This window comes from Oryzias latipes, chromosome 8, assembly GCF_002234675.1.
Source record: "Oryzias latipes chromosome 8, ASM223467v1".
In the NCBI taxonomy this organism is placed as follows: Eukaryota; Metazoa; Chordata; class Actinopteri; order Beloniformes; family Adrianichthyidae; genus Oryzias; species Oryzias latipes.
In genome coordinates this window covers 12,065,138-12,087,507 of record NC_019866.2, presented here as the reverse complement: position 1 = coordinate 12,087,507, position 22,370 = coordinate 12,065,138, and the positions used below count along the sequence as shown (strand labels likewise).

At 40.8% G+C, this 22,370-nt stretch overlaps 1 protein-coding gene and 1 long non-coding RNA gene across 6 annotated transcripts in view; both read right to left on the bottom strand.

Moving 5' to 3' along the window:
• The window catches only part of LOC101159674 (testis-expressed protein 2), a 29,373-nt gene extending 12,225 nt beyond the window's left edge, over positions 1–17,148 (bottom strand). Inside the window, exons 1-3 of one of the 5 annotated variants that reach the window (XM_023957571.1) lie at positions 16,147–17,148; positions 15,583–15,663; positions 10,222–10,302 (exon numbers count right to left, since the gene is read on the bottom strand). The gene's annotated coding sequence lies outside the window, so the exon portion shown is untranslated. Of the gene's footprint in view, positions 1–10,221; positions 11,797–15,582; positions 15,664–16,146 lie in introns of those variants that run through there. The other 4 variants (XM_020705328.2, XM_023957572.1, XM_020705329.2 and 1 more) reach the window with 4 other exon arrangements.
• Positions 17,149–17,530: 382 nt separating this feature from the next.
• Positions 17,531–22,160, bottom strand: LOC110015475. Its single transcript, XR_002290681.2, has 2 exons — positions 20,821–22,160; positions 17,531–20,727 (listed from the first exon to the last, which is right to left on the bottom strand). It is a non-coding gene; the product is annotated as an uncharacterized LOC110015475 (long non-coding RNA).
• Positions 22,161–22,370: the final 210 nt, after the last annotated feature.

The window sequence follows — 22,370 nt, the reverse complement described above, 5'->3', positions numbered from 1 at the left end:
TACAAACTGTCTTATTGGTTTTGTCAGTTCCAGTTTCCAATATCAATTAGTGTACATTAAAAACTGAGCTTTAATACAAACTTCCATATGCACGTTTTTTTCTTGTTGCTATAGATATTATTAGTGGTAATAGTAGAAGTCGTTGTAGTAGTAATAGTTTTTTGCCTGTTGTTGACCAGTAGGAAAATGTTTCATGAGAAATAATAATAAAAAGCTTTGGATAGAAAGTAAAAACACCTGATTTTTATGATTTGTTTTATAAAATAATGTTATATGTTTTGCAAGCTTCTAGGTTTAATTCATCCAACAATGTTTTTACATTTTTTTATTTAAATGTTAATATTTGAGTTTAAAAGATTCATTTTTTCAAAATGTGTCAATCTGCCACAATCAGGACTGATTCTGATCATTTGATTGACTAAACATGGAAACAAGTTTGAAATGGGAGCATAACAACACACAGCTCTCTATCCAATGACAAAAAAATCTGCTGAAAATTACAGGAATGAGGTTTCCACTCTGTTATCCTTTATTGTTCCACATCATAAAGAGCCCATTATCTGCAGTTATCAAACAGAGACCACGCGCTCACGAGCCTGCTGTTTGCACAGCGCTGCACTCAGCCTCTCTGGCTTTCAGCGTCCTGGTTTGTTGATAAAAATTGCCTGTAATGGAAGGAGGGCCGCATGAAAACAACCAAGCGGTTGGCTCATGCGATTGCCTGCTATTCTAAAAAAGATGCAGCACTTTGCTTGGGGGCTCTCTGGTTAGCACTGCATCTCCAAAGATTGCGTTTAGCCTGGACGGAAAAAGCAGAACATTTGACTTTCCCTGTGATCGCTCGGTTTTGTCACGGCGGCTTTTGTGTGCGGCCTTTTAAAGTGGCTCGTCTGTCACGACTTGGGGACCAAAAGGAGCAATGAAAAGATAGTGGGGAGGAAAAAAAAGGTTAGTCTGCACCAAATGCCCTTTCCCAGACAGGCTGTGGACGTCACCAAAAACACACAACTGAAAGCAGATGAGGAGAACAGCAAAGATGGAGGTGAAAGACAAGAGAGCAGCTGAGTGGAATGACAGATGCCTGAAGGATGAATTAACAGAAGGAAGGTTGACAGGATACAGAATTTCACTGCCAACTATTATCCGAAGTCAGATTCTAGCGTGGAGCAGTCAGAAGAGGAATGAGATGCTCCACCGCACACTCGATGCAAATTACATTGTCCGATGAGTAAATCCAACCAGAGCTAGCACCCCTTTGGGAGAGATTGCAATTTACAGTGAACCCTTCACTTTATTTGTTTTACTTGGCTTCTGCTTAAAAGCTTAAACTTGTTTTGCATCACTTAAACTTGTTTTATAGGAGCTAATCTTAAAAGGCCAAAAAAAAGTCACTTTCAGTCCGAAGCGAGCAGTGTTTGCTCACACACCCTCTTGTTTCAGATGTCATCATGTCACTGAAAGCCCCATGTTTGCTTTGCTGCCTGTAGAGAGGAGGGAGGAGGAGGACAGGGGAGCTGAGGAGAGGAGACTGGCACTCAGACGAGGCTCATCCAATTAATCAAAGCAAGCAGGGCCACTCTAATCAGCTAAAGCCAGGGCCCTTAGAGGAAGACAGGGAGCGGGGTTAAAAGCAGCAAGGTAAAAGAGCCGCATAAAAGGGTGAACAGACTGCTGGGCGAGGAGGAGGAGGAGACGACGAAGACGTAAGGAACGAGACATGACTGAAGGGGTTTTACAATCTAATCAATATCCGGTCCCAGAAATGCACTGAAATGTACATTTTTTTCAATTAAGCAAAAGAGGGAAAAGATACATGCAAGCCATCTGACCTTTCTTTTAAATGGTTGTTTACTGTTAGAATCTATCAAGGATTAAGGTACATGGTTTCAAAATAAAACTAAAATCTAAAACCATGTCATGTCTCAGGACACACTGACCTCTGATGAAACATCTAGATAAAAATCTAAGCAAATTATGGCCCCCAGGTCACAAATGACCTTGTAGTTCCCTCCAAAGGTCAATTAAAAAAAACGCTTTATACTAAAACTTAGAAGATTTTTTCAATTTTTTTACTGTTTTTGTTCTAGAAAATAATGACTCTATACAAAAATCAATACAGCAAATTATTGAATCCATTTGTGACAATCAAAAGTAAATATTTGAAGAAAAAAAAAAATATATATATATATATATATATATATACACAGAATGCAGGGTTTTTCAACAAAATGTAGACCCAATATTCTCAGAAATCCAAAAATGTAACCCATGCTAAAAAGTTTTGACATTAGATGTTTTGCGAGTTAATCTACGAAAGCAGCAAGGCTGTTTTTTAAACAAACTTCATACAATCAGGGATGCAGCAGCTCTCAGATTTCTGATTTCCCAGTAAATCCCAAAAAACACCAAGCCATTCTCAGAGAGGGCATTTCCCAAAGAGGACCTCTGCTGCAACGTTATGCTCTGGAAAAAAAAAAATCTGCCTGTGAGTCCTGCCTTGCAAGAAGGATTGAGAACATTGAGGAAGTTCAGCTGCAATGTGTAGTGCTACATTTAGGCTTTTTCTCCTTCTGACATCTGTGACCCAGCCCAGTTACTAGTGTTTGTTGTGGAATGACAACCTTGTGGAAAATGATATGCATGGACACACTGGACCTTAGTGGGTCCAAATCTGATGAGGAAAAATGCCAGACTTCTGAAACGTTTGTGAGATAAGGTGACAAACATCAGAAATGAGTGATTTTGCACTGTGTTATTATCATGTTATTGAAGACTGAAATAGTTTACTTCAGTGTTTGCATCACCAAGAGACTAAATGAAGTGACCACACAGCTGTCAGATGGTTCTGCTTGGCCAAAGTGCCACACTGAGGTTTGAGAAAGGAAAGCCAAAGGCATCATTGAGCTCTCAGATGAGGACTGGATGGCAGATTTTACATTTGATGATGATTGAACTGAACACCGAGCTGCAAGGCCAGGGTCTTTTTGTTCATCAATGCAAAGCTTGATGAAAGCTTTCACCGACTTAAAGAGCAACACTCTTACTCACATGCAAAGACTGAAAGAAGTCACTCCACAGGTCATGTCAGCAACACTGCATGGGGAGTTTTTCAGTAGATCTCAGAACAAATGAGGATGCACAAGATTTGCATCTCTGATGGATTTTATGCAATTTTCCAACATCAGGATCCTTACTCGGAATTCTCTCTGGCTCAAAAATATGTGAGCAAATATTCTTGGGAGATGTAGTTTAACTAATCCAGGTATGGATCCTCTCTCAGGGATAATCATCTGTTCTGTTCTGTTTATTTATCCGTTAAATTTTTTTCATTTTATTTCTGCCCCTTTATCAGGTTTTAAAGGGAATGAATCCTGGAAACATATTCCTTGAGTTTCTTCTTTCAAATATTTTCCACAAATAAACAAATCTTATGTTTGGAATTTCAAACTTTTACCCCGATAAAAGAAAAATATGTTTAAAGTCGTGCCAGAGACTTAAAACTTCAAATTCTATCTGTCAGCTGTGCTTTTTATTTCCACCACAGTATGTACATGCATTTGGGTGTAAATGTAACAGAAAATGGTAATCGAGTCAAAATGTTATCTTTTTTTCATGAAAAATGAATAAATGATCGTTTTTGTAATACAAATTCACATGTGTTTAATTATAACATCTAGTCAGTCTCACAAGGTTTGATCAGCTTGTTAAAACTGATAAAACCTTTCGTTGAAAAAGAGATTCTACTGGCTCTTACGCAACATTTTCTGTTTCTCCTATGGAAAATATAAGATCTCAAAGTTTGCTTTTCTTGAGAGAAACGGAGAAAAAGTCAAAGAAGGATGGAAGGAGGTGACGGCGCAGGAAGACGACAGCGCCGCATCCAGAGAGACGGGCGGATCAGACGAGGACAAATGATGCAAAAGATGGAAAGTGAGGCTGCGGGAGCTGACGCTCACACGCACACATGCAGTGGCTTCCTCACCTACATGTGCAGGTGCAAAAACAACACCCGTAAGGAGCTCGCGCATGCATGACACCCAGAGGTGCCTGGATGATCTGTGCACAAACCAGCAAAAGAAGAAGAATCTGAAGGAATGAAGTATATTAGGTTTGTCCCTGAGCGGAGAACAGTTACATAACAGCACAGTGCAGCTAAACACACCACACATACACGTTCATGCCCTGCTTCTGTAAGGGCTTGGGGTAGGTCCCAGCCCTACTGAGGGTCCCAATTGCTTGATCTGCATACTTGTGTTCTGCTGACAGAGGATAAAAACAAACACACAGCTATATTTATGAGAAACTAAGAACTGTCATCGACTGCCTTGTTTGCTTTTATTTTCTCTCTTTTGGGGAGCATTGTTTTGAGCTGAAAGGGTACGGCTGCCTTGAACCAAGCCTTAGGACAGCCATCTGTCCCTGTGACTCCTAGTCTCCCTTAGTTTTATTTTTTTATGCCTCATAGAGTTACATGAACTGGATGTTGTGTGTTTACCAACCTGATCCAGCTCTAGACGCCAGACGCTGAGCCAACCGCCAAACCGTCCATGACCATGTCTGCAGTGATCCCTCAAGTCAACATCACCACACTTTCACACTCAACCATGCTTGACATGATTTCTGTGCAGATGACATTCAGCTGTTTTTTTTTTCTTTTATTCCATCTTATCTGATCAATTTTGTTGTGTAACAAAAAAACGTCTACAGCTAAATAAAGCAAAACCCGACGCTGGTCTTTGCCCCGGAGCTCAAAGTTAAGAGCAAAGAGTCCTGCAAAGAGTCTCACAACAGCAAAACTGGCACAAATTCCTCCAATTTCTTCATCCTTACCAACTTTTCATTTTTGAACTTCAGAGCATTAAATTGAATCTTCTTTGGATTTACTTCATCTCTAATTTTGATATAGTTGCGTTACTTTTGTTGTTATTTCCCTTTTTTCCCGTAAAAGCTGCTACATAAACAAGAATCAAGTACTTACATGACGTTGTATAGATTACCTGTTTTATGTTTCGTCCCATTTTTGAAATTATGCAAAAACCCTTAAAGTTTACGTTGAAAAAGGACATCAGTCCATATGAACTGTAGCTCAATGGGGACAAAATCTCAGTTTAGCTAATAGATAGTAAAAAAACAAAGCTGCCATAACTGCATTCCTACATTGTTCTGTTTCTGCCTTACAACTGAAAACAGCTAACTGGGTCCCTTGAGGGATGTTGCTCCGTTCTTCTGTAGCAAACTGTTGCAGCTCATCTGATTTGTGTGTTTTCTCACTGAGACCACACAGGCTTGAAAAAGACAAAAGGGGAAGCAGAAAAAAGGAAGTGTCCAGGTGATAACAATTGAGGATAACAAAGAAAAAACAACAGCAGAATTTAGACAACAATGCTTTAGGAAGGGGAGGGAAAAAAGACGATGGGATGTTGGTTTGTCATCTCAGGGTGACTGTCTCTTTAGAGCGCAGAGGAGGATTCTCTAGCCTGACTCTGACAGCGAGCAGCTTAAAATAGCTCAGAGTGGCTGTGGAGGTGTTTGTCTCCTGACACCAGAGAAGCCACGTAAAGCAGGCGCTACGAGACACAAAAACAGAAAAAAAAAATATACAGTGGATTCTAAACCTCCTTCATTTTGACAACTGTCTGCCCCACGCTCCACACTAATGCATCGTCATCCTTATTGAATCAAGCAAAAACACACGACGTGAGCTCAGCTCCATCCAGGATCTGCTCCCGCCGATCATAGAGGAGCAGGTGGACCCCTTTTCCTCCTTACCCGCCCAGCATCAGACCTAAACCGTGCGGATGATCAGGAGGTTGCCATGCCAACAAAGAAGCTTTCATCCCATTTCTAACTAGTGCTTTTTTCCCCCTCTGCTTTTGTTTGAGCTAAGCATCTCCTTCTCTCCATTACAGTGAGTGAAGTGAAGTGTAGTGAATGGTGTTTTTAACAAAAACAGGTTAAAGAATGACAACGCATTCATGGCAGATGGAAGAAAAACCTCACTGAGGCGGCTAGAAGGCAGATATGACCCATTTGTGATCGGTAACAAGTTCTCGGCTGTTCATCGTTTCACAAATTCAATTGTGTTTGTCAGCTTGCGCTGATTTTGTCCTAACAACTTCAGATATCAACTGCAATCTTTGTGCACGGAGGAAACGGCTTATTTGCTGGAGAGGCGCAGGCTTGAATAACTGATTTGCATTTACACATCAGTGCAGCTTAGCCCAATTTGACAGTTTGCAGATCAAAACGCAAATGCTTCCAAATATATTATTAGGCGATTCATAATCCGTGTAAAAGCCACTGATCTTCCACAAATAGCTGCAGGGTTTGGTTTTAGTTATAATCCGACCAATTACAGCAAGAGAGACACTGAGAACTTGGCGGGGGAAAAAGGGAGATTATTTAAAGAAACAGATTAACGGTTAAAAAATATTTGGTTTATACACACTCATGTTTGATCTGCAGCACGGAGGAACAGGTCCCTTCTCTTTAGCTCTGTCTAAATCATAAGAAGAAAATAAGAACAGGAAGTTCCCAAATGATGCATTAAAATTTAACATGCATGGATCCCTATTAAATGTTCCTGCAAGTCCTCAGGGTTTTAAGATTCCCTTTATACTCACATCTGCAGAGCATAGTTGCCCAACGGGAAGCCGATATATGGTGCAGCATGCTGCCACATCCATGCCAAAATGGTGGCAACCACCAACTCATCATCAACATCACACTTTGCTTTCTTTTCCACAGTTCAGTGAATTTATGGGTCTATATTTTCAATTTTTTTTTTTAAGATGCACACATTTATTTATAATAAATACATTTATTTATCCTTTTGTTCAGCTGCGTTCTGTATCCTGGAGTTGTGCTGAAGCCAGAAAAGAAGGTAGAAAAAAGTAGACAGTAGCCAGCCAGTTTCAAATGTGATGACTTGTTTTTGATTCTAATTTGGTGCCTTAAATTTATGTTAATTATTGTTGGTGTAACACCTTTATTCTCCACTAAAAGACTTTAAATCTTGTGTTTATTCTTGTCTGGATTCTTTTGTTAAACAGTTTGAGTTCAGTTCATGTTTAAATATTGGTTTGATCAACCATTACATATCTCCATCCTGTATCTTTTTAATAGATCAGTATAGTTCTGATTACCTGTTGAGATATTTTAAGGAGCTTGTTCTATATTTGTAAAAAGATAAATAAAAAAAGAAAATTCCTTTTTTTTGGGTCAATTTTCTGATGTGCAGACTTTCATGCATACAGGATGGTTTCACAGCAGAAACGTTTTTTTTTTTTTTAAAAAGGGTTGACGGGACATTGTTTTTTAACTAAACCATTTTTATTAAAACAAAAAACGGTATCCAGATCCCCCTTTTTATTTTTCCCGTTTTCCTCCTTTGTCCACTCTGTCCCCTACAGCAACTGGGAGACTTTAGTTTTCAGAAAACTCAAAGAACCTAAGCAGCTAAAAAAGTAAAAAAAGATCCTCTTGTTTTGGAAAATGGCGTGCCACTCAATACAGTGCCTGATAACCATATCGCTTCCATGAAATAACAGTCTGGATTTCTTGCAGTGGTTTCGTTTCTGGCTGTGGAGAAGGCTATTGCAGTGAGCCAGAGAAGAAAACAACAGAAAAATCACACCTGAGTAGATTTATAATGGTGCTGCACATGAAGGAAATGCACCTGGCTTTAGTTCTGTCAATCCTAAAACAGCGTGGGAATTAAACTTTGATATCAGGGACATTTTGAGCCAAAATTCAAACAAATAACTAGTTTTCTTGGGGGAAGTGTTGGTGGTTTATGCTGGTTTGGGGGAAAAAACTTTTAAAATCTTTAGTAATGATCTCTACTCACTGAGCTTGTAATCTTCACCGAAACAATTAATTGATCAGTTTGTGTGTTTGCTTGTATGTGTTGTGTCACTTCCATTTGTAATGACACAACCCTCAAAGTGGTGCCCATGAGAAATCTGAAGTCGGCACAGTCCAGTGAAAAAACAACACCTGAGAGAGAGACTACTATGAGTAATCTACAATAATTAATAACATAATGAGGCTGCTAATTGTCCAACATTCACCACTAATTTTAAGGGTCATAATGGATTAAAGTGCACCACCTTATATGTGCTCATATAAGTCTAGTTTTGCCTTTTGGTCAACAAATGCTTCCTTCTTTCACTGCAGCCTTTCTTTTTTCAACTTCCTCTTCATTGCCATCAACACCAGTTTATTCCATTGTTTTGCCCTTGGCATTTACAAAAACAATGGAAAATAGCACCAGTTTCCGAATTTTTCACACTCTCATTGTGCTCAACTCATAATATATTAGTAAAAAGTGAGCATGTGCTGATAAATGCAGGTGCAGAGATGGAGTTAGTGGCATCTATGACTTTTGCAGACCTTTTGTCTGTTTGGACTGTCGCACATTGAAACAGACTTAGGTGGCGGTTTCTCCACACAAAAGGAGAAGTCATGCAGTCTGTGTGTGCTTTAACACCACAGCAGACAGACTCTAAGCGCATGCAAAGTTTGTATGCAGGTTTTACGACTTTTGCTCCCAGAGCTCAGTGTCCTGAATCTTTCAATCCCATTTTTTTTCCCACAAGCTACAGTCACTCCATGGTAAACACATCCTTCTTTTTACATTTGTAATGTCATCTATCAAATATGATGAGGTTGATGAAAGGGCAACCAGATCAAAGGCAGACACTGTGACGGAATAAAAAATATTTAAAAGATTCCTGAGTATGAAAATATTAGTGAAATGAAGATTAATGTTCTTGTAAAACTCTAGAATTACAAGAAACTTCCAACACATCTAAATTCTTATCCTCTGATTGGATTTTCACCAACTAGTAATGCATGTTCTTTATATTGGAAGATTTTATACAGTAGATTTAAAAAAAAAAACATTATAAAAAAATGTAATTAAGTATAATTCCCAACTAGCAGAGACAGCAACAACAGGACATTTTCTGCCGAGCGGCAGGAGTTCGTGAGAAATTCCCCTCTGACTTGTGGGTGGAGTAACCTGCCCTGACTTCCCATCATCATCATCCCTTTGTTTACTCTCTCCCCCTCTGGCTGACAGCCCCTCAAAAGCCCAACCTAATATTAGTGCAGCAAAAATGGAAAGCAATATTGGAGCTATCCAGCCTTACAGTTTAGAGCCAGATACTAGCTCAGACGAGGAAAAGATCTAGTCTTCTATGGAGCGGAGCTTGGAGCTTGCTGTTGTAGGTTTTATTTTCTCTAAATTAAAGTTGAAGTCCTGTAAGTTGTCACACATCTAGGTGTGTGAAATCCCCAATTCAGCCCCCATAATGCTGAGTGTCAAGCAGGGAGACATTGTGTGACTCAGCCTGGGTTTGAACTCACGACCTTCCAATCTCAGGGCAGTCACTCTACCACAAGGCCACTGAGCCGGTTAATATCTGTCCCCCATCATCACACAAATGCCACAACAACATGTCAAAAACCCCAGTGGGTCCTGAAGGTAGACATTATTTTTCTGTTTACGTTGTTTTTTGCAATATGCCAGCTAATGTCGAAATGTCGACAATTTTCAATTTATTGTGCAGGACAATCTGTTGTTTATGTTAGCTGCAAACTAAAAGCTGAACAACATTTGTTTTTAATTAAAAACACTAAACTAGGTAAATATTCAACCTTTCTGAATATTTTTTGCTCATTACCGAAACAGCAGATGATTGTGCCTGATGACATTTAAAGGAGCTTCTGCCCCTTTAAATAAAAGCATGTCACCCGGCACTAACTACAAATGTCACACGGGTCAATAAAAGAGGCAAAACACAAACCTACATTTAGGGCATTTTTGCACTAATGACACCAGCGGCAGCAGCATGAGGAGTTGTTGGTGCCGACTGTGAACCAGCCTGCCAAACCCCCTCAAGCCGCCTTTCTCGGCTCCAAACATGTGAACTGCAGTTTAACCCTAAAGTTCACCGCCTGCAGCATGACAACAAGCAGAAGACAGAAGCCGACCTGCATTTAGGTCACCGTGTAACTGTACTGTCAGCACAGCCTCCCACAAATAGGGCTGTAGCACTTATGCAAATGTCTCGAGTCCAAAGGGACGCCGATAAAGACAGGAACAGCCAGACGCTGAAGGCCGTGGATCAATTCGCTTTGCCTCTCGTAAACACCAACACACAAGGTCAGAGGAGCAGGAGGGGGTGGAGGAGGAGGAAGAGGAGGGTGTCTTACCTTGAGAATTCAGAGGCATTCAGTCTCCAGTTGGAACTCAGCCTGCAGTGACACACTTTGTTGATCATGATGCTAAGGAGCCTAAAGATGAAGAAGAGTTCAGATGATTCACAGGACATGTTTGTTTAGTGGCTCCTGTCTGGAAGCCATCACCAGTTGTGTGTCTGACAGCGTTATTTGCATTTCCTCGTGGGAGGAAGTTCACACGGGGACTCCAGATGATGCCAGGAGCAGTCAGCAGGCCTCCAGTGAAAGTGTAAAGCGATCTGCTCCTCATGAGGATGTTGGCCTTCTGCTCTCTGGGAGACCCAGAGGAGGGGAGATGAATGCACAAGTTGTGCAGACAGACAGATGGATGATGCATGCATGAGACACCTGCCCTGACAGAACAAACCTTTTCCTGAGGGCAGCTGTGAATTGCCCCTCCATGCATCCAGACCACAGGCACATCCCAGCCTGCTGGAGTGAGTCTGATGTTGTGACAGCTTTGTCTCAGTCTGATGGTGGTTAAAGCTCACGAGGGCGCTGAAAATCAAACGGAAAGGGGTGCGTCTGTAACCTTACCGTGGTTATCGCATCCTCTGTCTGTCTGTATCCTTCCGACCGATCTGCGCGAGGCGATGAGATTTTTAAGGTGCGGGACTGGAGGTGCGTGATCTGAGCTCTTCCGCCACAAAATCCACGAGATCTGGGCGTGTATTGTTTTGGTTGAAAGCGGTGAAGGTGGGGGGGGTGCTCGGCGCCGCCACACCCCCGCTCCTCACCAGACAAACGGCACCGACACCCCAGGAAGAAGGCGATCCGCGGCGCACGGCTGCTTCATATTTTAATGGGTTGCAGCAGCGGAGTGTCAGTTGCGTCACGGCTTTGCAGTGAAGCGATAATAATAAGACGCGGGTTTCCCTGCACAGCTGTCTGCCGGAAAACGGATGCAAATGTCGCTTTGTAAAGGTTATTAAAAAGCTCACATTTTTAAATTCAGTTTTTCTTAAAAAATTAAAAACATACTGCTATAGCTTCAAACAAAGTGAACGATTTTGCTGGCGGAGATCTAAGTTGAGTCTATGTGAAGTCTTGTATTCGCTTGAAAAGGCTGCCATCTAGCGGACAGGAGTGGTTACTTCAAATCACTGTGAAATTCTGCCTGTTTCACCACATTACTTTTCGGTTTTACTTGTTATTCTTAAAATAATGATAAAATAACGTATTTTAACTGAAAATTTGCTCGGTATTTTGAAGAACTCATCCAAACGCCAAAGTTCTGGTTGTCAACATATTACTGGAAACGTCTCTGTGATGTGTGGGGAGCCCTCTGGTGGACAAACTCCAAGTTGTCCGCCTTTCTAGTCTATCAAATGCAATTTTAAAATGTTATTTTATTTTTTTATTTCATTTTATTTATAAAGTTTTATTAGTCAGGCTGCACTCTAAACCTGAATTGATGCATCTACCCTTTAATGCTCTGGGACCTTTTTGATCTATTCCATTATACTTATTTGTTCCAACATTTATCTTTTTGTTCAAATGTTTTATATCTAACTTTTTTTTTTTCTTTTTTTTTTTTAACTTGTCCTGTCCAACAGCTGGGCAGGCAGATGAGAGCCGAGGGCCTCTTGTGTTGGACATATTTTACTTTAACAACAGGGGTTATTAATCTTCAGACAAACCAAAGGTATGTCTGAATAAACCCCTTTTGTAATTGAGGCCAAACTTTATTAATTTCGATCATATATGAAAATCTTTGGTGTTGGACCGGACAGAAAAGGAAAGAAGGGAAGAAGAGAGAGGGGTGTTAGAGGGGGGGGGGGGGGGGGGGGGGGTAAGAGGGTATTAATAGGGGGGGGGGATAAGACCATGAAGCATCATAGAGCAGCAAGTTTACTGGTTGTTTATCATTTATATATATCTTTTTAGTACAACCCCAGCTTCTTTTTTATTTTATTTTTACAGATGTTTTTTTTTACTACACAATGGTTTTTATTAAATGAACTTGAACTTGTCCAAGAAACTTCATAATCAAGTAATTTTGTCATTTTTTTACTGCAAAAATCCCTGAATTTGAGATCAAACTTTTCTTGTGCATTATAACAAAAATATCAAACACGTAGAGACAAAATTAAAATATTTAAATAAAAAAAATAGGTAAAGACAAAGGAGGGGGCGAAAATTGACTGAAAAGGTAAAGAATGTCAAGGATTTTTTCCGAGGCGTACTACAAATGTGTCATAACTAATTTAGGTTTTAAAACAAAAATTTCAGAGCAAAAAGCTTTTTGAAAATTTTGACTGAAAACCTTTTTTTCAATAAAGATTGTTTGTGATTCATTTTATTCCCCAACTCCCAGAAAATTATAAAACGTAACACAATATTTTTCTTGGAAATTAATACAGGTTATTCCCTAGTCCTGTTATCGCATATAATAGAAATTCAAAAACATTTTTAAATACAATATTTTTATTCAAAGTCATCAAAATGTTCACACAGATCTGAAAGTCCAGCTAATTATAATATGTAAACACGCGTTATTCTAAATGAACTGATCTCTTTACTCACCTGATTTTATTCAGGATTGTAGGAACCTAGCTGTCAAGGGACAAAAAATATATTTTGGATGAATTTTAATACCAAATCTTACAAACCGGAGTGGAATTTGTACTGGAATAAAATAATTGCAACAGTAATGAACTGATTCTTTTGAAGGAATGACCATTTATTACCTTTGTAGACTTTTTCTGTGATGTAAACTGTTGGTGAAGATTGTTATTTATCCAGGTGACTTAAAATTTTCTTTCACTCATCTGAATGGCGCCATCAGTCCAGACCAGACTGATGACGCCACTTAGATGAGTGGCGAAGTCTTTCAAAGAAGATTTAAAGTCCTGATACCGTGACTCAAGTTTAAGTTGATGTAAGTTGAAATTATTCATTTCCTCTGATTTTTTATTTTTTATTTTTTACTTGAGGAGGATAAACATGGTTCTCAAACGAAGCTAAGGTCAGTCTAGGAGCAGCGTTTGATTTCATTTCACTTTAAATTGGTGAGGACGGCACAACACCAACGCATTAGAACAGAGGCTTTGTTTAGATTTTTTATAGTTTTGGTAAAAAAAGAACGATTGATTTGAGGTTTTTTTACAGAGCAGAAGAGTCCCACACTTTCTCTGTAAAATAACTGGACTGAGGATTCTTTATTCTCATCCTTTTCTTTGGAGATGGAGTTCAGTTTTTGACTTTATTCTGTGGGATGTTTTTTAAAAAAAATTTTATGAGGAAGGTCTTAAAAGTGAATTAGTTGGGATTGCTTAAAGTTTTTTTGCAAGATTATGTATAGATCTTTGGTCACAATTTGATTATTTTGGGTGACTGCTTGATCTGACGAATAAAACGTTTTAGAAAGGACTGATTGGTTGATGTCTTTTTTCTCACTTGAGTTAGTGTGTCCATTTTTCTCCATAATTCCGAACTAAACTGATTTGTCTTTTTTATTCTTTCGAGAAAGGTTTCCTGTTTTCAGTTACCTTAATTCTAGATTTGTACAAAAAGCCTGAACTTTGATCTCACAAACAACATCAGAAATACAAAAAGCAAAGGTTTTAGTACATGACACTGTGTTGATCTCAATTCCAACCTCTCCTCTGTGACTTTTGAAATAAAAACGGACAACAAACTGTTTGAATCCTTGTTTTCTGGGTGCATTTTTTTATGCCCAAAGGAAGAAAAGAGAGTTACCTAACACATCAGGGACCATGGCCTTTTGTGAGGTTCCAGCCGCTCCCCCTACCTCTCAAAAATGATTTAATAGTGTTACACATCAAAGCACTCAGGACCCCAGCTGTTAAACTCAAAGGCCACACAGCCAATCTGCAGCCTGACGCTCTAATAGCCATCCCTTTATGAAGTTCATAAAACCCACTCCTCACTAGATCAGTGCAGATGGTGGGACAGACTATTAGCTGGAAAAGCAGCATAGGTCGCCACCTCGCTTGGACTCCTTTGAACTCAAGCATATTGAAAAAAAAATGGTGTGGGAGGGGGGCATATGATGTTCCTAAGTGTATTTGAAAGAGGATGACTTTCAGCGTCCGCTGGTGTGTGCGTGGTGTGTGTTTCCTCATCCTTATCAAGTCACAGCAGGAGGGCGAGACATGAAAGCCTTTTTTATTTGCAGTGTTTGGTAATTGCATCCTTCCTAAATATCACAAGAGACGGCAACATCATCAGAACGGGCTAAAACCCAGGCATCGCCTCTCGCTTCAACACTTTTCCAGCACAAAGCACCTTTCGGGTCGGTCGACCAATCAATATTCTGGACTGTAAAAGTACATATCAGTGTGTGCAAAGGGCTTCCTCCTCTCAACTCAAAGCTGTTCTTTGTTGAGAGCAACCTTTTGATCTAAATTCTAATGATTGCAGAGCTTAGGTAGACCTGCTTGTCTGAGAGTGGATGTTCTGCTTGAATGCTGAGTGTCAAGCAGGGAGACATTGTGTGACTCAGCCTGGGTTTGAACTCACGACCTTCCAATCTCAGGGCAGTCACTCTACCACAAGGCCACTGAGCCGGTTAATATCTGTCCCCCATCATCACACAAATGCCACAACAACATGTCAAAAACCCCAGTGGGTCCTGAAGGTAGACATTATTTTTCTGTTTACGTTGTTTTTTGCAATATGCCAGCTAATGTCGAAATGTCGACAATTTTCAATTTATTGTGCAGGACAATCTGTTGTTTATGTTAGCTGCAAACTAAAAGCTGAACAACATTTGTTTTTAATTAAAAACACTAAACTAGGTAAATATTCAACCTTTCTGAATATTTTTTGCTCATTACCGAAACAGCAGATGATTGTGCCTGATGACATTTAAAGGAGCTTCTGCCCCTTTAAATAAAAGCACATCACCCGGCACTAACTACAAATGTCACACGGGTCAATAAAAGAGGCAAAACACAAACCTACATTTAGGGCATTTTTGCACTAATGACACCAGCGGCAGCAGCATGAGGAGTTGTTGGTGCTGACTGTGAACCAGCCTGCCAAACCCCCTCAAGCCGCCTTTCTCGGCTCCAAACATGTGAACTGCAGTTTAACCCTAAAGTTCACCGCCTGCAGCATGACAACAAGCAGAAGACAGAAGCCGACCTGCATTTAGGTCACCGTGTAACTGTACTGTCAGCACAGCCTCCCACAAATAGGGCTGTAGCACTTATGCAAATGTCTCGAGTCCAAAGGGACGCCGATAAAGACAGGAACAGCCAGACGCTGAAGGCCGTGGATCAATTCGCTTTGCCTCTCGTAAACACCAACACACAAGGTCAGAGGAGCAGGAGGGGGTGGAGGAGGAGGAAGAGGAGGGTGTCTTACCTTGAGAATTCAGAGGCATTCAGTCTCCAGTTGGAACTCAGCCTGCAGTGACACACTTTGTTGATCATGATGCTAAGGAGCCTAAAGATGAAGAAGAGTTCAGATGATTCACAGGACATGTTTGTTTAGTGGCTCCTGTCTGGAAGCCATCACCAGTTGTGTGTCTGACAGCGTTATTTGCATTTCCTCGTGGGAGGAAGTTCACACGGGGACTCCAGATGATGCCAGGAGCAGTCAGCAGGCCTCCAGTGAAAGTGTAAAGCGATCTGCTCCTCATGAGGATGTTGGCCTTCTGCTCTCTGGGAGACCCAGAGGAGGGGAGATGAATGCACAAGTTGTGCAGACAGACAGATGGATGATGCATGCATGAGACACCTGCCCTGACAGAACAAACCTTTTCCTGAGGGCAGCTGTGAATTGCCCCTCCATGCATCCAGACCACAGGCACATCCCAGCCTGCTGGAGTGAGTCTGATGTTGTGACAGCTTTGTCTCAGTCTGATGGTGGTTAAAGCTCACGAGGGCGCTGAAAATCAAACGGAAAGGGGTGCGTCTGTAACCTTACCGTGGTTATCGCATCCTCTGTCTGTCTGTATCCTTCCGACCGATCTGCGCGAGGCGATGAGATTTTTAAGGTGCGGGACTGGAGGTGCGTGATCTGAGCTCTTCCGCCACAAAATCCACGAGATCTGGGCGTGTATTGTTTTGGTTGAAAGCGGTGAAGGTGGGGGGGGTGCTCGGCGCCGCCACACCCCCGCTCCTCACCAGACAAACGGCACCGACACCCCAGGAAGAAGGCGATCCGCGGCGCACGGCTGCTTCATATTTTAATGGGTTGCAGCAGCGGAGTGTCAGTTGCGTCACGGCTTTGCAGTGAAGCGATAATAATAAGACGCGGGTTTCCCTGCACAGCTGTCTGCCGGAAAACGGATGCAAATGTCGCTTTGTAAAGGTTATTAAAAAGCTCACATTTTTAAATTCAGTTTTTCTTAAAAAATTAAAAACATACTGCTATAGCTTCAAACAAAGTGAACGATTTTGCTGGCGGAGATCTAAGTTGAGTCTATGTGAAGTCTTGTATTCGCTTGAAAAGGCTGCCATCTAGCGGACAGGAGTGGTTACTTCAAATCACTGTGAAATTCTGCCTGTTTCACCACATTACTTTTCGGTTTTACTTGTTATTCTTAAAATAATGATAAAATAACGTATTTTAACTGAAAATTTGCTCGGTATTTTGAAGAACTCATCCAAACGCCAAAGTTCTGGTTGTCAACATATTACTGGAAACGTCTCTGTGATGTGTGGGGAGCCCTCTGGTGGACAAACTCCAAGTTGTCCGCCTTTCTAGTCTATCAAATGCAATTTTAAAATGTTATTTTATTTTTTTATTTCATTTTATTTATAAAGTTTTATTAGTCAGGCTGCACTCTAAACCTGAATTGATGCATCTACCCTTTAATGCTCTGGGACCTTTTTGATCTATTCCATTATACTTATTTGTTCCAACATTTATCTTTTTGTTCAAATGTTTTATATCTAACTTTTTTTTTTTCTTTTTTTTTTTTTAACTTGTCCTGTCCAACAGCTGGGCAGGCAGATGAGAGCCGAGGGCCTCTTGTGTTGGACATATTTTACTTTAACAACAGGGGTTATTAATCTTCAGACAAACCAAAGGTATGTCTGAATAAACCCCTTTTGTAATTGAGGCCAAACTTTATTAATTTCGATCATATATGAAAATCTTTGGTGTTGGACCGGACAGAAAAGGAAAGAAGGGAAGAAGAGAGAGGGGTGTTAGAGGGGGGGGGGGGGGGGTAAGAGGGTATTAATAGGGGGGGGGGGATAAGACCATGAAGCATCATAGAGCAGCAAGTTTACTGGTTGTTTATCATTTATATATATCTTTTTAGTACAACCCCAGCTTCTTTTTTATTTTATTTTTACAGATGTTTTTTTTTACTACACAATGGTTTTTATTAAATGAACTTGAACTTGTCCAAGAAACTTCATAATCAAGTAATTTTGTCATTTTTTTACTGCAAAAATCCCTGAATTTGAGATCAAACTTTTCTTGTGCATTATAACAAAAATATCAAACACGTAGAGACAAAATTAAAATATTTAAATAAAAAAAATAGGTAAAGACAAAGGAGGGGGCGAAAATTGACTGAAAAGGTAAAGAATGTCAAGGATTTTTTCCGAGGCGTACTACAAATGTGTCATAACTAATTTAGGTTTTAAAACAAAAATTTCAGAGCAAAAAGCTTTTTGAAAATTTTGACTGAAAACCTTTTTTTCAATAAAGATTGTTTGTGATTCATTTTATTCCCCAACTCCCAGAAAATTATAAAACGTAACACAATATTTTTCTTGGAAATTAATACAGGTTATTCCCTAGTCCTGTTATCGCATATAATAGAAATTCAAAAACATTTTTAAATACAATATTTTTATTCAAAGTCATCAAAATGTTCACACAGATCTGAAAGTCCAGCTAATTATAATATGTAAACACGCGTTATTCTAAATGAACTGATCTCTTTACTCACCTGATTTTATTCAGGATTGTAGGAACCTAGCTGTCAAGGGACAAAAAATATATTTTGGATGAATTTTAATACCAAATCTTACAAACCGGAGTGGAATTTGTACTGGAATAAAATAATTGCAACAGTAATGAACTGATTCTTTTGAAGGAATGACCATTTATTACCTTTGTAGACTTTTTCTGTGATGTAAACTGTTGGTGAAGATTGTTATTTATCCAGGTGACTTAAAATTTTCTTTCACTCATCTGAATGGCGCCATCAGTCCAGACCAGACTGATGACGCCACTTAGATGAGTGGCGAAGTCTTTCAAAGAAGATTTAAAGTCCTGATACCGTGACTCAAGTTTAAGTTGATGTAAGTTGAAATTATTCATTTCCTCTGATTTTTTATTTTTTATTTTTTACTTGAGGAGGATAAACATGGTTCTCAAACGAAGCTAAGGTCAGTCTAGGAGCAGCGTTTGATTTCATTTCACTTTAAATTGGTGAGGACGGCACAACACCAACGCATTAGAACAGAGGCTTTGTTTAGATTTTTTATAGTTTTGGTAAAAAAAGAACGATTGATTTGAGGTTTTTTTACAGAGCAGAAGAGTCCCACACTTTCTCTGTAAAATAACTGGACTGAGGATTCTTTATTCTCATCCTTTTCTTTGGAGATGGAGTTCAGTTTTTGACTTTATTCTGTGGGATGTTTTTTAAAAAAAATTTTATGAGGAAGGTCTTAAAAGTGAATTAGTTGGGATTGCTTAAAGTTTTTTTGCAAGATTATGTATAGATCTTTGGTCACAATTTGATTATTTTGGGTGACTGCTTGATCTGACGAATAAAACGTTTTAGAAAGGACTGATTGGTTGATGTCTTTTTTCTCACTTGAGTTAGTGTGTCCATTTTTCTCCATAATTCCGAACTAAACTGATTTGTCTTTTTTATTCTTTCGAGAAAGGTTTCCTGTTTTCAGTTACCTTAATTCTAGATTTGTACAAAAAGCCTGAACTTTGATCTCACAAACAACATCAGAAATACAAAAAGCAAAGGTTTTAGTACATGACACTGTGTTGATCTCAATTCCAACCTCTCCTCTGTGACTTTTGAAATAAAAACGGACAACAAACTGTTTGAATCCTTGTTTTCTGGGTGCATTTTTTTATGCCCAAAGGAAGAAAAGAGAGTTACCTAACACATCAGGGACCATGGCCTTTTGTGAGGTTCCAGCCGCTCCCCCTACCTCTCAAAAATGATTTAATAGTGTTACACATCAAAGCACTCAGGACCCCAGCTGTTAAACTCAAAGGCCACACAGCCAATCTGCAGCCTGACGCTCTAATAGCCATCCCTTTATGAAGTTCATAAAACCCACTCCTCACTAGATCAGTGCAGATGGTGGGACAGACTATTAGCTGGAAAAGCAGCATAGGTCGCCACCTCGCTTGGACTCCTTTGAACTCAAGCATATTGAAAAAAAAATGGTGTGGGAGGGGGGCATATGATGTTCCTAAGTGTATTTGAAAGAGGATGACTTTCAGCGTCCGCTGGTGTGTGCGTGGTGTGTGTTTCCTCATCCTTATCAAGTCACAGCAGGAGGGCGAGACATGAAAGCCTTTTTTATTTGCAGTGTTTGGTAATTGCATCCTTCCTAAATATCACAAGAGACGGCAACATCATCAGAACGGGCTAAAACCCAGGCATCGCCTCTCGCTTCAACACTTTTCCAGCACAAAGCACCTTTCGGGTCGGTCGACCAATCAATATTCTGGACTGTAAAAGTACATATCAGTGTGTGCAAAGGGCTTCCTCCTCTCAACTCAAAGCTGTTCTTTGTTGAGAGCAACCTTTTGATCTAAATTCTAATGATTGCAGAGCTTAGGTAGACCTGCTTGTCTGAGAGTGGATGTTCTGCTTGAAGAGGTGGAAGGGGGTGATTTGCCACCTTTTTATGCCCCCCCCCCAACACACACACATACCTTATAACGAATGTCAGTGCTGATAACAAAGCCTGATTTGCATTTCACGATTCTCTCGACCTTCTGATCAGGTGTGCTTGGAAGCGCGGTTGTGTACTTTCAAAAACGAGGCGGATAAAAAGAGCAGCGGAGGAAAAAACCAGGCTCCCTTTGAACGCCGTTTGAAATCCTTTGCCGCGGTTCAAATAGCACTAAAACATGTGCATGGCATTGAGTGGCTGATTTGTATTAAAAAGAAAAAAAAGGCGGAGGGATGGAGGGATGAAAGGAGGTCAGGGAGGGGAGACTGAGGGAACTTTCTGCAGTTAGTGGGGTCAAAATCCTTTGGATCTCATGTCATGACACATAGAGAAAGTCCCTTTTTTTAATATTCAACCTTTAAACTTAAACTTTATTTGAAAGTATTGCCAAAGAAATAAACGTTTTTACTTCAACTTGATCTTTGCTGTTGTGCAAGATGGTCTTTATTTTAATGACCGCCAACTTCTTCCTGTTCTTCTCCTCCAGGGCTGCAGTCTTTGACGGACAGCTGAATCCAGCTCCTCCACCCAGCTTCAAAGGAGCTGCTGTTGCTGTCTGATGACGGGGAGCGAAAAACCGCCTCGGATTTGCAGCGAGGTCAAGGTGTTTTGTCTGCGAGTGAGAGTATGAATGTTATTAGCGACTCTGCATGTCACAGCCGTGGATCCAAAGGTCACGGACCACCCCAGCTGTGTATTCACACACTTCATCATCAGCCAGCTCTGTGATCAACAGTGCTTCAACTGTTCCTGAGGGCCAAATGTTTGCTTGGCCGACGATACACAAGTTTTCGGCCTCCTCACGTCAGATGTCCTCTTCTTGGCCTTGGACGCGCCGTTCACTGCAGCCGGAGTTTTCTGAGTCCCATTTGTGGGACCAGACGTCCTTTCCCATGTGTGAAGAAGGCCTCCAGCAGGGCTGTTGTTGCCGATCAGCGTTCTCATAGTCCCCTATTTGGCCCGAGTTGTAAAGCCGGGCCCTGGGAGTCGCTCGCCTCCGCTCTGATCCACTCAGCTCAGCTCTGCAGCCGCCGCGTCTCTGCCAGCTCCTTTATCCCAGCTCCCGCTCACCGAGAGCAGGCAAAGCCCGACTGACAGTCCCCCGCTGCCTCCAGAGCCTCCGTCTCTTTTCCATTTGAAGCCGCCCACCGACCCTCTCTGCTTTTCAGCCCACCAAGCAATTAGAAGGAGATCCCTTTCTTTGTCATCTATCCATGGAAGGAGAGTAAGAATGAAAAAAAAAGGAGGAGGGCCAAGTTGTTTTTGGTGGTGGAGCCCCGGCCTAACCAGGAGCCACTTGTGAAGCCCTGGGTATTAGAACTCACATGGTTTGTTTGGAAAGGCTTCTCCAGGGGCCAGAGCGGGATTACATTGCAGATTGCAAGTTCCCATGGAAGGGGCCTATATGAGCGAGGGGTTCGGTGGGTGGATTTCAGGTTGGGGGCCATAGAGGAGGTCTTTATGAGTTTGGGGTCTGTCTGAATGGAGAAGGCCAACTCCCAGCATGCGAGCGCTCCATATTAGATGGACACAGAGAGCCTATTGAAGTTCGCAGACATCCCCCCTTTATTTCTGTCCTTTTCTCTGCCTCTCTAAACTCTTGAAGGCTGAGCTGTTTTCAAGGCAAGAAAAGAGTAAAAGACTGTTCTAGGAGCTGAAACGATGCTTGTCTTTGATTCGGAGATGAAAATACAATCTGTGAGTTTGAGCAAACATAATATGATATGACTGTTAGCAGCCTCGGCCAAGTTTTCACAACTGTGACAGACATTAAGGCCAGGGACTAGAAAAAAATAGAGACGAGAAATTCTTAAAGAAGTTGTTGAATTGAATCTTTTGATCTATTGTAAAAGCGTTCCCAGTTGTGTTTTATTTCTGATCATGCCGTTTTTTTAGGCTAAATATAAAAACGGTGTCATATTCTAGGACATAGTTTCTGCAGAGCGGCAGGAGTTCATTTGAAATTTACCTCTGAGCTGTGAGCAGGACTGTCTGCGTGGATTAAACCTTTCCCTCATTTCCCATCATCCCTTTGTTTATACTCTCTCCTGCTAGCTTACAGCCCTTCAAACCTCCAACCTAACATAAGCGGTGCAGGAACCAATATTGGAGCTATTCAGCCGTAAAGTTTTGAGCCAGGTGCCAAATCAGACGAGGAAAACAAAGTCGTACATGGATGTATTTGTCTGCAAATGGATGCATCAGAATGGAGCGGAACAGGAAGCTTGTGGCTTGTAGCTCCAGAGTCACATCTAT